General features: G+C 31.1%; 1 protein-coding gene across 1 annotated transcript in view; it reads right to left on the bottom strand.

Annotated features, from left to right (window-relative positions):
* Positions 1-16,126, bottom strand: part of LOC149904536 (uncharacterized) — a 33,586-nt gene extending 17,460 nt beyond the window's left edge. The window contains exon 1 of the mRNA XM_090107231.1: positions 15,989-16,126. The gene's annotated coding sequence lies outside the window, so the exon portion shown is untranslated. The remainder of the gene's footprint in view (positions 1-15,988) is intronic.
* Between the last annotated feature and the right edge of the window lie 2,800 nt (positions 16,127-18,926).

The following is an 18,926-nucleotide window of genomic DNA, read 5'->3' as shown; positions in this document are numbered from 1 at the left end:
TTAATAAATGATAAGTATACAACGCAGTAGTGAATAAATCACAAAAACAGAAAAATAAAATAAATCTACTGATCTACTTCAAGTAGTAGATATTAGATACTTATTTCGCTGAGAAACATAGTCGATTATTATCATCCGCACACATTAAGAAAACCGAAGTCTTTTCATTAAGCATATCGAAGACATCGGTGATTTATCGCCTCGCGAGACGCTCCATTCACGACGTGCGTTTTGTTGTCTCGAGATCGATTGGCTCCGTATAAAATACATTCGCCAATTGAATAGCGCACCCCAGCGCAATGTTTCAGAGAAAGCGACACTTTTTCAGAGGAACGGGAGGACTAATGGCTTCACGCGCTTGCCCCCGGCTTTCAATAAATGGTCACCCTCCTCGCCCCTACACGCCTAATCTATCCACCCGTCGTCGTGTTTTTTCCAATTTCAAGCGCTTAAGTGACGGATTTAAATAAATAATCTATTCCAATCTTTTATGAGATCTAAGAGGTTTCCTCAGTTACTGAACGGATTATTCTTTAATCAATCTACTTAATCAAAGATTGAATAAATTCTATAGATTCATAGTATTTACTATTTACAACAGAAATATAGTTTGAAAGTTGTAATTTTTCAATTTAATCGGAATAAATTTCCAAATATAGAACATAATTTTATACCTATACAATTCCTTCGTATTTCGACAGATTAGAATTGATTCTATGAAGCTGTTTTTATTGCTAGAAAACGTTAAAAGTTGTGGTCATACAGATTACAATTTACAATAGTTACAATATTGATCATTATTAATTAGTAAGTACCACCGTATCATCCTTTACAATACAACAATTGATAACACAATTGAATCAACCAAGAATCAATATAAATTAAACAATTAACTCAACATCAGTACGATAGACTCCATCTGCTACACTAAGCCTATGCATGTCAAAAGCCCGTGTCCGAGGATGGCGGTGCGAAGAGCTGTTAGCGCTGTACAGTGTAGGTACCTACTGTACAAACCTAAGAGGCTAACAAGGAGACAATAACGTAATTGAAGTAGCCGATATAACTAGAACTGGAATGAAAGAGCTTCTCAATCTGCACTGCGATACAAAGAGAATGACGTCCCTAGAGCACACAACGCAAATACACTCTCTGATTTGTTTTAATGACCTTTTTATTTTAAAATAAACGATAACTTCGCTGAAATAGAAAACGTTTTGTACCATCGGGAATAACTTAATTGGAAATATACAGATTACTTATTTGAAAGAGTTCATTGTATCAAGCATTTTAAATACGATTTACCAGTCTATCTCTTGTGAAGGTGTTTTGAAATAATTTTTATTTAATTCTGAATAGTTTACTGACGATTTTTTATGTTTAAATTAGTTTTCTCAGAAATTTTAATGATTCAATTCAATGGAATTTTACACGTATTGGAATTCTACTGAAGTTATGATTTTAAATTGTTTACATTAAATATTGACTTGATACGATTGTATAATTTTAATAAGAATTCAATTTAGGATAAGTAAATGAACTAGTCTCTATAAAAAAAAGTAATTAAGTTAATAACAATTGAAAAATTGTATACAATATTAATTTTCAATTGATTGTATAAGAGCTTTTTAATAAACAGATTAATTGACTGTTTTATGACGATTTTAATATACCTACTGAAGGTAATTTTCGCCCTCTTCAGATGATATCTTATCAGAAATCGCTTTTAATATAAGTCACGCTTTGTTTTAGGAGAATAAAGGAAATAAAAGATATTGTAGCTACATTTTGTTCAGTCTAAATTTATTTCAGCAATTCAACCTGGCGCTCTGAATTCAGATTAAGTCTATACTTTCTGAAGTTATGGAAAAAGTTTAAACAATCGAATCGAAATTCAGAATCTATATTAATAAGATAAAACATTTTTGTCATGGTTTGTAGATTATTACAATATAGATAGAATAGTTTTAATTTTTGCATGATTTGTCCAAATAAAGATGTTGGTACCAGCAACATACTATGTGGTTTTAATATGTATGCAGCAACAAAATAACATCTAACTCGGTATTTAAAAGTCTATAAGTCTGTACTTGTTAGGATTACTGTACACATTTTAATATTTAACTTTAACTTTATTGTTTCTTCGGTGACAGAGAGCGGTTGGAACTATGCGCCGAACTGTCAGCCGAAAGCTTGATCAATAGAGTTCCGAGCGGTCAAAAATGTTGTTCCATTTTGTTTGTTTCATTGTACGTCAGTCTGTTCATATTTCCATCATTGCACTACTTTTGTAAAGCGTGTCATTTCGAACAATGCGCAATGTATGTGAAATTCGGCTGGATGGTTTGCTGTGCGAACGTTGTAGACCCTTTACTTACTATGTGGATTTTACTTATAAGGGATTCACCACACAAAAAAAAAATTATAAGGGACTTAACATGAATCTTGTTTTCTTTAACAATCCTGTATTCGCCAAGATAATGCTATAATAAAATGATAATTATTTCCTTTCGGTAAAAGTTAAAAATATGTCGTGCAAGATTAAAATTGTTATTTCAAGCTTGATAAATACTTTATATTTATAACATTCATAATGTAAAGTATTTTTCACCTTAACATAGAAATCTTTCTATTTTAGTAAAGTAAAATAATAATCACATATCTGACTTACAAAAAATCAATATGCCTTGTAGCATAACTCAATATTCTAAAATACCTAAGAACATCTATAATAATCTTATCTAAGCATATAAAAATGAACAACCTTCTCTTCATTTATTACATTCTGTGCACATAGTCTGTTCAATTTTAGTTATTGCATTAACATCATTTCAAATTAAACTTTTAATTAGCTTTTATCTTGTTCTAATAGCGGAGTCACTTTGGTTTCATTAGTGCACGTCGCTTTAAAACGCTTATTATATTACTAATTTATATATTTATTTTTTGCTTTTATTTAACAGGGCAGCGGATTTAATGGTGCGCCTGATGGTAGGCGGTCATCACCGCCTCTGACCATTTACAGAAAGAGGGCTACCTACTGCAAATGCGTTGTCTGTTTTTAGCGAGTAATGGATAACCACCAACACTATATGAAAATCTCAGAGGACATCACGTACGCTATATTAAAAATGAAAACGTTCAGAATCTTCAGTCATCCTTGTATATTTGGTCACGGTGACTAATCTCAACGGAGGCGAGCGATGCGAAATATTTTATAGTGCACAAGCGTGAGTGTAATCACAGGTGCACTTTATAACTTCTTCCTTTTCTACTCTGACGGGACAGTATCATTTTGACACGATCATAGAGGATCTTTTTTATCTGGCTAATATATTATCCCTTAGAAACTATCTGACTATTGACCGTTTTCTTGGTAGAGTTGTTCAATAGACAATAGGTATTACGGGCGAGATTTATCTCTATAAACGGTCGAATTAGTAACCTTACCACCTATTTGTACTCTCACCATTTATCTAATAATCTCTTCTTGTATTTCAATATAATGGTAAATGTAAACTTTGAATAACGTTTGCCTATTAAAACGGCACTCAACTCTACAAACGACGCAAGTCAATTCCTATAGTGACAGATATTACTTTATTCCAATTGAGTGCATGCTAACATGCTAACATTATTCAAAGATTACAAGCAATATCCAGCTCTTATCTGATAAAAAATAGCCTGTAACCCGATTATATGGAGTGATCCAATTTAGTGTAGCGGGTTAGTAAAATCAATGAATATTAATAACGTTTAACGAACATTCGATTAATCTAAATGTGTGTCTACTCGATAACAACGCCGTGTTGTGTAAACATGTCGATCTCGTCTAAATATAACGAGACTAAGTAATTTGTTTACTCATTTGGAATACGAGTTTTTGCACTATTTTTTATCGCGATTTAGTGACCGAAGTATTATTGGATGCTCCAATGAACGAGTCAGAACAATGGAATTTACATGTATAGGATAAAACTCGTAAAATCTATAGTAGAAAAACCACGATGAAGTAAATAATATTAACATTATATTACTAAATTTGATACGATAAATGAATGTATGTTCCTTCTTCTTTCAACTGAAACTGAAGAATTTTAGCTCGTGAAAAATACTCTCATTCATCCTCTAGAATGGCAACATTAGCAATATAAGAAGTTTCTACAAAAAGTACAAATACTATCGGTCGATAAACAGTATTATCGCAATGTAGTTGTCCTACTTTATTACGTTTATCTTTCCGTTGACTAAAAAAACTTTATTTTCAAAGTTCTGATTCCTAGAACCTTTAATATTTAGATCAATTCTATAAACTGGAGAAATATGGCCTTCATTTTTCACTTTGGAATAATATATTCCAATTTCCATCCATTCACTTAAAATGTTATTGATAACGTCATCGTAATTCTTCCTAATATAAAAATTTCCTTGTTATTTTTTACATCTTATAGAGCCATCTTTCATATATGATTTTACCAATAAGTACATATGTAATTAAAAAATAAAAACACACCTACTATCTTATTAGGATAGTCAACAATTATTTGCCTATTAATGCATATTCTATACAATATAATGCATAATGAATATGCAACATGGATTACATCGATGAAAACATATCAATATTGAATGTTAAAATACAAAATAATTGAATTACCTTTTCAGAACGCAAAAGTCATATATCGATTCCGGGAACCTATAAACAACAACCTCTTTGATGCAAATTGCAAAGCGGGCGTCTGATTATTATTAAACTACAGTAAATTGGTACACAATTGTTAACTTGTTTTAAATTATTCAAAAGGGGAGAGGTTATTTTTACTCGGAATGTAAGAGAACGTTAAAAATGTTGTTAAAAATTTCAGTGTATATGTATTGTTTAACTTCAATTATTATGAAACAAAATGTACTGTATTTATGGTGAGCAAATGGAGTGCAATAAGTGTGAGAGAGACTTGATCATTCAATCAAAAACTAGGCTTATTTGTTACTTGTTTTTTAATATACTTTCACAAATAATCATATAGAATAATAGAACATAAATTCGAAGTTCTTGCAACAGAACCTCTTTATTTACCGAACAGTTTCAAAATAAACACTTTTATTTGTTATGATGATTTCCTTCCTTCAACATCACAATCTAAACCTCAAATCCGATACAAACAGCGTCTCCCTTGACGCTTTATTTTATTGTCCATTCGCATGCCAATGAACTGTCTAGAATGTCTCGGGAATATTGCGCTTTTGCAAATATCCACGAGCGAAAAATTGAAGTATTCACACTTTTTGTGAAGTTTGCTTCAATCCAACCAACCTTTTAAAGGAACATTATATACGTTTATTGGTCTACGTTTCAACTCTGACAATTATGTATTGTTCGTTTATATTTAGTTCATATTATGAGACTGATATTGTGTGAAATCTAATAAGTTTCAAAATGATAAAAGCGATGAAACTAAACAATGAAAACGTTCATAATAACAACTATTTATACAACATAATATTAACCAATAGGATTCGAATTTAATATTAAATCGCATTCTATTGCGTAAATTATCAGAATAGTGCACAAGAATAATTTCAATATTTCAGGTTTTAATGTGAAAATAATTTCGATCAATGTATTTGTATTATATTGGCTATTACTTATATTTCTATTTGTAACGTTATTAAAAGATACTACACCCCGAAAATATATTTGTATTTATTCAGCCGCTCTCAAAGAAAAGCGAAACAGCGAATACTAACGAAACATTGCACAGATGCTATGCGTGTTTTACGATTGCAAATAATCTTACATTTTCAACGTTACGTTTTATAGCAGTTGCATAATCTTTCAAGCTTACCCGTAAAGAGTTTGAGTCATATACAGAAAATCAAATGTTGTATGTGTTTACTATGGCATATAATATTATGTGTAACAGATATATGTAAAACAACTAGCTGTGCCCTGCGGTTTTACCCGCAGTGCTCCGCTCCTGTTGGTCTTAGCGTGATGATATACAGCCTATAACATTCCTCGATAAATGGGCTATCTAACATTGAAAGAATATTTCAAATCGGACCATTAGTTCCTGAGATTAGCGCGTTCAAACAAACAAACTCTTCAGCTTTATTAGCATTATTAGTATAGATTAATATATTATAGAAACTTTCAGCCACATTAACATATAAAATTATACATAATATATCAACTGTTATATAGTCAATTGCACTGAAGATAGAAGACATTACACTATAGAGTACACATATATTATACACGTTTCCACACACTATCATCGCTCAATGCGACGGAAGGTCCAAGACAATGGGAGAGAAATCAAGCAGACGATCGGCTGATTTACATGCTCTCTAGTCTCTACGGCAATAGAATGTTGCCGAACCATCTTAGATCGCATCGTACGTTTATATAGCCCTTTTCATCTACGTACCTATGTAATTAATTTGAAATCCACTATATTTTATTAATTTAAAACTAGTATAATAAATGCAATATATTAATGGCTAGATTCACAGCTACTTATTAATTACTAGCTGTGCCCCGCGGTTTAACCCGCATTCCTCCGCTTTTGTTGGTCTTAGCGTGATGATATATGTATAATAGCCTTATAACCTTCGTCGATAAATGGGCTATCTAACACTGAAAGAATTTTTTCAAATCGGACCAGTAGTTCCTGAGATTAGCGCGTTTAAACAAACAAACTCTTCAGGTTTATAATATTAGTATAGATTTAAATATTATGTTCTAGTTCTGTATGATAAAATGTAATGCCAAAAATATAAAAACATTTACGCCATATTGTTAAATAGGCCATTAGGGACATTATGCGGTAAAACCGGCCTTTAGAATTGTAAGTTTTGTTTTAATCTGATTATACGTAATTGTTATAAATTTGCAAACACCGTGCTAAGCTCAAGTTAATATAAACATAAGGGATAAGGGTCCCATACCGATTGCCGACGTGTTCTTCAGGGAATCCCGTTATACTTCGTTGCACCTGGGTACTGATCATTACTCATGAATATTAAGGAAAGTGTTATCACATATAAGATTTCCCGCTGAATTGTTGTGTATGATTATTGTACGAGTTATCGTTTCTACCATTCCGCGTAATGATGCAATTTGTGCCATGGCAATAACAGGAACAATTGTTTTACTTTTATTTACTTTTACTGCTTTCTATTTTGGATTTCCTAAAAATGTATGAATCAAACTGGATCGCCTGAAGGCATGTGTATAAAATATCGAACGTATAAAAATTTCATGCATAGGTATGTAACAATTTTGTTATTCAGTATTTAAATTAAACGGCTCATTTAATGTTTGATAAAATATTCTGTTTGTTATTTAATGTCATAATCAAATTGCTCTCAATTAACATAATAATAATTAATTGTAAATGGATTGACTTATATACAAAAATATTATATCAAATGCTTAAAATTGCAGTATGATAAACAATGATTACAAAAATACGTACCTATATTGCCAATAAAATACTGAATTACATAATAATTAAATATGTTAAATTATAGAAGGTAACAAAAAGACATATTTATTGTAATTAGATTTCGAAATGCTCAATTATGCCTTTGACATATTTTAATCAGATTTCATGACTTGAGTTTCATAATTATTATATTGTAATATTAATAGTATATACGAAACTTTATCAAATAGTGACAGGGCTTTATTTGTAAATAAAAAGCAATTAAACCAAAATTAATAATATGTTTTTGATGAGTTTCATTTGAAGAAATGTTATAATTTTTTCTTATTCAACTCAATAAATCGACCCTTTTTCAGAACTACCTACGTTGCTCAATAGCATACAAGAATCAAGAAAAATCTGTTAAAAAAGAATCCCTTCCATTTCTTACATTGAACAAGTATCTATTAGGTATATTATTATCTGTGCCTGCACTAACTTCACTTTACATGCGCCATTCAAGTTATCTACAGAACGTTTGGGTGAAGAAATTCTAAAACCTGTATTTGAATTTATCCAAAACAAACCAATAAACGTAAAAATCTATTCCATTTATAAGTCATGCGCATGACAATATTGCATATTACTCTTTTTGACTTATGTTTACAACCCGAGTTATATAACACTAGCCGCTCCGCGCGGTTTCACCCCCGTGGCTCCTCTCCTGTTGGTCGTAGCGTGATGGTATATAGCCTATAGCCTTCCTCGATAAATGAGCTATCTAACACCGAAAGAATTTTTCAAATCAGACCAGTAGTTCCCGAGATTAGCGCGTTCAAACAAACAAACAAACAAACAAACTCTTCAGCTTTATAATATTAGTATAGATAATATCTCACGATAATGTATCGATACCGTTACCATATTAATGTATTTATTATTTTAACGAATAAAAATAAGCGATAGAAAAGTGAAATAGTTTTCAATTCAATATTCTATTCTTCTTATATATTCGTTTTTGTAAATAAAAGATACTATGCTACTTTATAAACGTGCATATGTTTTCTTTTATATATTACCATTGCGTCGTTGTAAGTATTTGAGTACCAATTTAATTTGTTATGAGTAACGAGCGTACCTTATTTGCTAATAAAACCACCTAGAAAATTAAGAAAAACAAGCAAAATTATTCACATTTAAAACGAATACCCTGTTTTTCTGCTAAACCAACAAACAAATTTAATTTATTTACGATACCGGTGAGATGAAATATTGCGTTGAAATGGATTCAAAAAAATAAAATTAATGAAAATATTGTAGAAGTTGGCCATTGAAGGCTATTCGACTGTAATTTATTAAAAGCTCAGAACTCACCCATTTGACTTTTAAAAATTAATAGGATCGCCTGCTGGCCTAAATTCGATCTTCCTTCTAACGGCTTTCACCTGCGTTCGACTGCACATATCGCGATGAAACATACATTCTACAAATCTGCATTGTAAAAATAGTAAAGAAATATATGAATATGTATTGGGGATTCTAAAATACATATAGAAGAACGAGTTTTCTTGTATAACATTAATGGTAGCTTAATAAGTAGATATCAGCAGATATGGAATCTGCCCTCCTATTTACAATAGTTTATATACATGGATTCATACACTTGACATTGACTCAGTCCTATTATTGGACGGAGCCATTAATAACGAGGAGACCCTAATTACTATACGTTAGATGGGTTCAATCCAAAACTATTCTTTTGACATTGACATATTGGGTTACCTATCTTAATCTCGAATTTTAATATTCCGAATATCATAATCCAGAAAACGTTTGGACATTTTTTCATAACCCCGAATTTTAAAATTTCGAAGTTTTGTTTGCCATATAATCGCAACTCCGAATTTCATTTGCCCATTTCTTTATTTGTACGACGTTTTACAATCCAGACGAATGAATTCCAGACATACGAAATCTAAATGCAAAAAATCCAGATGACCGTAATCCACATGCACGAAAGCCAGATTTTTAAAACACAAATTTTTGAAATACAGTTAATTGATATCCAGACAAACAATGTCCAGATTTTTGAAATTCCAATAAACGATATCCAGCAAAACGTAATCCTTCCAGGGGGACGCAGCACGAACCTAACCTAACCTTCTGAATAGATTTTAACACTTTAACCTTTCTGTAATGGGCAAGTAAAACAATAGCGAGTCGGTTCTGGCGTGGGGGTCGTAGTTCAAACCTAACCTACTGAGTCGACTTTGACACTAAAACCGGTCTGTAATGGACAAGTAAAACAATAAATTTACTTACTGACAATGTTTATTTTCAGTCGATAGTAAAGGTATAATCACGATTGTATGGAAATCAAATAAAAAGATTATGAAAATCTGGCAATAGTTTATCTGTTATACGATTATATGGGAACCAAATAAAAAGATTATGAAAATTTGGCAATAGTTTATTTGGAAAATGGTACGATGGGAAACAAAAAAAAGTATTCTGAGAATCTGGTATATTGAGATCTGGATTATGAGAATACGGGAAACAAAAAAATACTTTTTAAAAATCTGGTTTTGGTGCATCTGGAAATTGATTCATCTGGGAAATTAAAAAAGGAATTTTAAAAATTTGTCATTCATTACATCTGTCTTTTAAAAGTTCTAACAACCGTTTTCGGGGTTTTAAGATTCGGGTAATAGAAATTCGAGTTTTTAATAGGTTACCGACATATTGGTATTGATTGATTACATATTATTGTATTAAAACATAAACATAAAAAAAATATTTTTCAAGAAACAGGTACATCATTATGTTCAGACCCTGACCTTCGAACTAGTGGTAGACTGTGTTTCGAAGGCCAGTTACATTAAAACATTGAAGTAAATGTAAATAAAAAACGAAACCAAATATTTTAATAAAATATAGTGTAGTATGATAACTGCAGATAATAAATAAAATAGACTCGTATTTCGATCCTTTAATTAAGTCCATCAAGATAATTCATAAATCTCATAAACATATAAATAAGCTCACAATTAATGTTCTCCTGATTATTATTAAGGCTTTAATGTTATTAAAGCTGCTATAAAGCTGAGCGGTCCTTACAATAACTAACAAGTTCATATAGATCCGAATTCAATTAAAAGTTTCATGAAAAGCTTGCAGCCATGTTTCAAATTATTCATCGATAGTGAAGTGAAACTATGAAAAAGTACCTTAACGAAGGAACATATTACAAAATCGCTAAAACGGTACCTTTCCTAATCATCATATTAATAATTCGTTGCTGTATACATATATTTACGTATGTTTTCCTTTTTAATAAAAATATTGTTTAATTTTATCATATAAACAATGTGTGCGCCGTACACTTGTACAGAAAATAAATACAGTTAAATAAAAGATAACAATCATAAATAAGTGACAAATGACACTACAATATAGGTATGCGTGCGTTATGATTACGAAAGGCAGCTCAACATGAGGTCGCAAAGCAAGCTTCACAACACTGATAATTCTGCCAGATACCGAGATTAGATAGTTTAGTAGAACTTATAGATCTCTCGAGACATTATGATATTGGTAAGATGTAGATGGCAGCCTGTCAAATAGTTTCCATAATTGTCTTTAATATACGCATCGGCTTAGCACCATGTTAATAAGAGCAAAACGTGAATATTGATGAAATGGTAATCATGCAATACCCAATAATGGTAACGATGCCCGTATCTGCAGCCACATGAGCTTATTTTATTACATTTACCTAATATATAACATTAATAACTATTTGACTGACCGGTTGGCTTGGTGGACCCTGCCTTCCAAGAGGTCGTGGGTTCGATTCCCACCCCGGGCAAATATTTGTGTGATGAACATAGATGTTTGCTCTGTGTCTGGATGTTAATTATCTATATAAGTATTTATTTAAAAATTATGTATGTATGTTTATCAGCCATCTGGTTTCCAAAACACAAGCGAAAGCTTAGTATGGGATCAGATTGTGCCATGTGTGAAAAGTGTTCTGAAAAATATTTATATTTATTTATTTATGTTATACTAGGTACTTATTTCATAAACGTGGAAGGTTGAGACGGTGAATGCATGCTCTTTACACACAAAAATAAATTATATTATGAATCATATTAGAAGAAATGTGATTATTTGTTTTTAATAATTGATTGTACGAGCCTGCAAATTTATACCGCAATACCATAATTTTAAGAATATTGAAAACGTAAAAACGTGTTAATTTAAAAACTTTAAAAGCTATAATAAGTTAAGCTTTTTCATATTAAATAGTGAAATAACGAGTTTTCTTATTGCAAAGTGTGTTGTTAGCATATTTACATATTTATGTTAGCTATACTAATTTACGTTCTTAGTTTTTTTTTAATACTATGAAGACTCTAGACTTATATATTTCAGTTCACTTTTAATTTTTTTTAATACTCTTTAAAACGGCCATTACAGCAATAATCGAAATTTTATAAAACATTTTTATTTCTCCTTCGAACCAATCACTATTAATTAAAATGATACATTCGTTTTAGCAAGAAATTATATTAAAAATTCAATAAAAGTAATATGAAATGAGTACCTATTATATTTCTTGTTCTCGCTGTAAAAGAATATTCACTTTTATTAAATTAGTAGTAGCCGCCGTTTCGTTGAAAGTTTTATAATTTTTAATTAAAGTATGTTAGTGAGAATATTTTTTGATTGAACCTACCTTACTTATGCCATCTCACACACGTGGTTTTTGTAAGACCTCAGACCTATAATAGGTCTGAGGTTTTTTATTTGCATTTAATATACCTCATTAATCGTTTGATATTTGTTTAAAATGCATTTAAAGTTTAGTCATGTAAAAGATCTATTTCACGTTATAAACTCTAACAAACATTCGTGTAACTTCTCTACAAAACTCAACGACGCTCGAAAAACTTTCCGATGTGTACGGCGTTGTAGCTACCTACTGCTAATTTTGTATATGTATAAAAGTTAAGAACAATCTTCAGAACAACTTGTGACTACACCAATTTTAACTCGCGTCAATCAAATTATAATTAATATTGGTTGAAACGTTATTACAATGTATCGGTTTATATACCGCATAATTAGTATCAACATAATTAGATATTACATAAAGACTGAAGTACTGGCGTGTAATTGAATATATTATGGGCTGTACGGAAATTTGATCCGTGATTTTGTCTTAATCTTTTGAATATAACTTATATAAAACAGCGTTTTCAATGTCTTTATGCCTTGAAATAACTGTGCAAAAAGCACAACTTTTTGTTAATAATATTTATACTATGTAAGAAACCTTGTTTATTTTATATTATGTCCTTTATCTGAATATAAACAAAGAGTATTATTAGAATGATAAAATGGTAAGCAAAAAGTAAAGTCAAGTAAAAAATATTTATTGATATATCAAGCTTATAGTTCTCGTTGATACAAAAAGCTACTCAGATTATAATATTTAAACAAGATTCACATCAACTGTTATTTATATTATATATTATATGAATCTTGTTTAAATCCCCAAGCTGTACAACATATAATTGACAACAAAGACAAATTCAATAAAAGGAACATAGCATAATATCTCCTGTGTCCAGCGCGTTCGAATTCGGAGTTGCCACAATAGCGGGTAACAACTCGAGAGACCTGTCGTTATCGCATCTTGAGATCGATGTATTGTTGTTCAATTCATCGTAAGGGACGGCTGTAATAATTGTTGTCTAGGAACTAGATGCGATTTTGAAGTAATTTTCTTCCAAAATGGACATCGTGTATAACCCAAATGTATGTTTATGGCAGGTAAGGCTTCGCGTAAAAATAAAGTGATTTTGGTATTTATAACATACCGTATTTTTTAAATTTCAAAGTATAATTTCATGGATATAGTACAAAACTATTTGATATTATGTTTGAATGTGGTTCTCAGTCGTTATTTCACGCCACAAATGCTTCATGCCAGGTGCCCCATCAGCTACACCATAACAAATTACATATTTAAATATAGCCTTAACAAACAACGTTAATGCTAATTAAATAAATGAAAGATGAAAAAATAACGTATCTCTCATCTCAATACAGATGTAAGAATAAATTTAAGAACACATAGTCTCTGGTTGGGTAGAAATAATAAATATGTCGTTGTTTTGGTTTTCTATTCCAGATTCAACGAAAGCATGTTTCATCGCGGTACGTGCATTGGAAGTTGGAACGTAGGTGAGCCTCGTTAGTCGTCTTCGAAACTCGAACTTCGATCACGGGGTTTTTTTTTATATTATTAAAGTAAGGCATCAGAAAAATATGTGTATTGTGTATCGATTTCAAAATAAAAGTATAAAATGTACCTTTTTTATTTTTCAAAATCATGATATTAATTTGACGACAACACCATTTTAAAAAAGGGTCATCTTGTTGTGTGAATAAATAATTTTATATGTAACTTTAAAATGCGAAAATCCAATTAACTGACATGTATTTTCCGGATTTTATGAAAGGCTGACAACGAAGAAGTGAACTCGATAAAATTATTCACACAAACACACGTTAAGTAACGTTCATCATTTTATCGCGCTCCAATAATTGACTCTGATGCTTGCAGTGATCAAATAAGTATTACAAAAATATTTATAGTTCGATTAATTCCAGAAATCCTTATATTTTTCATAAATTTTCAAATTACCAAGTATCATTTGTGTAGGTACAAAAGACGATGGTCATTAAGCCCCTGCTTAAAAAGTATAAAAGGGACAAAGAGACTGTTCTTTTTAATAAGATTATGATTGTATCGGTATTTACTTTGTATATGCAGTGACCTGTACCTTAGAGTACGCCGACACAAACATCAATTCAGATTTATAACAAGTCTCTTGTATAACGATCATCCAATGCACGTGCACAATAAATATATTGTTATCTTAAGATGACATACTTTTCGTGTATGTCGAAAATCTCTACCATTATTTCGTTTCAAGTATTATATATAATATTCGAGTTCCAGCATATTCCTACCCGTACAATACAATAAAATTATAACTTTAACAACCAACGTTGTGTTTTTGTTATTGTCAATGCAACAAAACTATTTTTTTTTTTTACATTTTTCGTAGCATTTCGTTAGTGTTGAGTATTGGTATGCAATGGTTGCAGATTGCATGTAGTTATTACGAGTCAGTGCGAATCGCTTTGTAATTATTAACGAAGTGACACCACTAAGCGACCATTAACTATGGTAATATTTCAGTTTTATACGATGTTATAGTAGTATATTTAGTTCCTCAGTGTTGTTTTTTAGTTCATCATGCTCCTGACTATTTAAAGTATTTTATAAAAGCCAATCATTTAAATAAACCTTAAGTAACGTACACATTAAAACAATATAGAACAAGGTCGCAATAAACACGTGGATCTTAATTTTCCGAAGGATATACAAAATTATTTCTGGGCTAAAATAACGTTTATCAAGTGTATCTCAAGCGATATCTTCAGCCTCGTAATTCGCTTTAATGAGCTATTACTATCTACGCCTCACAACTTCGTCGTGTGAATTATCTATTATTTTTCTCATCTTACCTCTTCTATAAAGAAATATAATAATCGTTTCTCCTGTATTTTAAGGAAGAGAGTCGATTATTACTTATATCTGAATCCATTTTATTTTGGCCAATTCAATAAGGTTGCGTAAATTGTTGACCTCACTCAACTGTCAAACACTTTATTGTCGGAGCCAATCAATGAAGGGCGTTATGAATGCTTAAACTTCACTAATTGTGGAATTACAGTTTTGATGGTACAATACACTGCAGACATATAGTTTTAATTGGATTTTGTGGAATGTGAATTGTCAGTCTAATAAAATTATTTAAAATGTTGTTTTATGTCAATCTTAAAAAAACTATACATAAATAAATAATAACTCGAAAAATAAAAAGATACCTCTACTTGATGAACAATTACTTAAATTGGATAAAACGTTTAATACTTTTGAAAGATTTGTTAACTAGAGTCAATAAATTTAAATGTGAATATAATTCATATGCAAACAAAGAGTACATTTATGTGTCTTTATAATACAAAAGATATTTTTAAAGTCATTGTTGACAAAGAATAGAAAGCGTACGTACAACAATTTTCCTACATTTTCCGCATCTGTGTCAAGTCGGTAGGAAAAACTGCTTCATTTGAATTAAAATGCTCATCTCTCGATGTTTATTCATATTTAAACAAAATTACAACAAAATAAATGTATACGACTTAACATGTTAATATTATAAAATTGCTTTAAAAGTATGTGTCTAGATATAGAAATAAAAATAAATGTTTAAAAATGTTCTTATCAGACTATTTAAGTTATGAACCCACATTATTGGCAGCCCAACTTTAAGAGGCTTCAATTTATATTTATATTATTTATACAACGAATCCAATAAAAAATAAACTTATTTTAAAATCCAGTGAAATTATTTAGTTAACAATTATTAACCACAAATAACAACACCTTAGTTTAAATACTTAAAACTTACCGCTATTAATAATTATCCAATTAAAAACGTGAAATAAATAAACAATTCACAAACACTACAGTCAATAGTTAGAACGATTAACGGGCACCGAGTGTTCGTAGGCGCGCTACGCGGGTTCTACGTGAGTGCTACGCGCGAGCGTTGTCGTCGGAATGTCAAGAATAACTGAAGCCGAAATACAGGACTGAGGCTGCGCCCGGTGCAGCTTAACCTCTACGCGGATGCAGTACGGTATACTTCTTAATACATCATGCTGCCACTACACTAATTACTTTCTATAATAACCTTACAAGGCTAAGCGAGATCCTTTTGACATACATTTTTAATTAATGTCACATTCATATCTTGTGAAAACTTAACTTGTGATAAGAGCAAATTTAACGAGGATTAAGATTTTTTACAGGTGTACAAAGTTCATAACTGATATACTCATTTACACTGATTCATTAAGAAGTGTTTTCTTTTCGGTTTTACGTTTATGATATAAGCCGCACAAGGTAAGTGTTAATGTTTCAGAGGGTTTAATTATTTAGTATTTTCTCTTTTAATTGAAAAATGTATCAGTATTTTTAGTCCAAATGGAACTTGAAGAGATTATTTTTGTTTTGACTGGAATAGAATGATTGCTTTGGACGTATTATATATGTATTTCCAAACAAAGTTTTCAGCCAATATGTGAAGAAAGTTTTAAATCTAGTAAAAACAAATGTGGGCCACACTTATAAAGCCAGAATAAACGCAAAATAATAATTTCATTAGGCAGATCAACGATCTTTTTTAACAGTTCTATAGTCGATATGAATTCGTAATGAAGTAGAATGTAATATATTTTAAACGAAAACAATGGTGGGGCGAAAAGGTATTCCCACCTGGCATCCAGAGCTAGATGAATTTATTAGCATTCAAATGATTTATAACAAGCGGGCGGCAGCTGAATATTTTCTGATTCGCCTTAAATTAAATTCTTTCCTTCCTTTGAGTGGATTTCATTAAGAGTAACGAAATGCCAGGAAGATGAAAAAGATAATCTGAGCATGACTGCACGCTGAGTTTGCGTCGCCCCTCATCAACGTTTCTTGAGCCCTTTGATGGTCTTGGAACCTTTACATTAATTCTATGGCCAGTCAAATGAATATATTTTGTGAAACTTTAAACATATTTCACGTTTCTTATTATGCGTGTGCTCTGATAAACATTACAGTAAAGTTCAACGAAACATTGAAACTCACTGACCAATTTTCTCAGCTCTTCTGATGTTTCTTTTTTCTGTATTGCCCAAAATTATATGTAGATACTATGTAAAATATAAATTCCACTTAGATGAAAAGTATCTCTGAAATTGTGTTGAGTTAAATTAAGATTGGAGCTTTACACAAAGCTGCACAGTAAACAGACAACGATCTCCAACCTAATTAGATAACCAACTACTATGAAAGATCAAGGACAAGATTTGTTTGAATTAATGAATTATTAATAGTAATGCGTACTACTATATAAAGATGCCTACCCATAAAGCATTTATTATAATGTCTGAAAGTTGGAACACCCATTTTCCTCAATTTGTCTGAAGCTAATTGCATGCATTGTCATAATATACAGAATTATTTCTTAATTCAGACGTATCAATGTTTGCGTCAATTTAAGTTTGGAAAAAATAGCTAACATGATTATGATTTTAATCATATCTTCCTACTTTTAAACGTGAACATAGTAAATAAACAGTTAATTAAGAATCAAGTTGCACCATCCCTTTTAAACTCTATCCGTGTCACTGCCAGGTTCACCTTTCATGGATATTTAGTATTATAAACTAACTCCCCATTCTCAGAAACTATAGATTAGACTAAACTAGTAAACTATAGACTAGCATTTTAAAAAACTATCTGTGAAAAACATTTCAATTTTACCTTTGCATCTCTAACGGATATTTCTTGGAAATTGCTCGTTTTTAAGTGCTGTGTCATGCTTATTAGTTGCTTCCTTCCCCTTATCCGAATTATCCCTATCAGCGTATCATTGTATTTTAAATATATAAATAGCCGTATTTATTTAGTCAGAAAACGTGAAAGGCTCTTGCAATCACATTCAACAGGATGGAAAAGCAGATCACTTCACGTTTTTGCCTTTGACACGTCCCTCGGCCCGCTTGCTCTTTGTTCGATTCTCGTTACAATATATTCCTGGACATTTTTACACAACCTTATCTAGTTGCAAACAAAGCAAGTATAACTGATATCAGCTTTCTAGAATCTATCCGTGTACGTATGCGAGTGTATATTCGACTGCGATAACAGGAAAATATTAATCATTCGTTTTTAGTATCGAAATTTAACTCATGCGACTTGCGAGATATTAAATTGAATTGAAATTGAACGTCTAAATTGAACTCAATAGAGTTTAATTTTCTAGATACTTAAATGTGGACGGGCATAGTCTAATCGTAACTCCAAATTTAACTATCGACTGTAATATGGATGCACTTACCTCTCCTACATAGGTATTTACAATTAACTATCCCATTCCTTACAAATCTTTATAAATTATATTTTAATTAAGTGATGTAAGGGTCTAAAGGCAATATTTATGGGTGCTTTTTTGACTACAAAAATCATAATGCGATTTCTCTGCTTTGTTTAACTTATTGGTATCTGACAAACGCTTGCTTTATCTTTTAATAAAGCGAAGCAAGGGTTATTCCCCTTTTTATTTAAAGGGTTGCAGTTATCTCATACAACCCTTTCGGTTCCCGCTGCAAAGCGTCCCGACTGCAAAAATACAACACATTACGAACAAATAGTGCTCGGTTAGCGAGCATTTCATCCAAGGTTTACAAGGAAAACATTTCATAGAAAGATAATGATACAACTACTGAAAATATTACGAGTGGTTCACTAAAAAGCTGTTCGTTGGAGTTAAAATATTTAACGAGCTCCGTATA

The sequence above is a fragment of the Colias eurytheme genome, chromosome 11 (genome assembly GCF_061535395.1).
Source record: "Colias eurytheme isolate Ceu_HAF_F1 chromosome 11, ilColEury1 Martin Lab GWU primary, whole genome shotgun sequence".
Lineage (NCBI taxonomy): Eukaryota > Metazoa > Arthropoda > Insecta > Lepidoptera > Pieridae > Colias > Colias eurytheme.
This window is presented reverse-complemented; position numbering and strand designations above follow the sequence as displayed.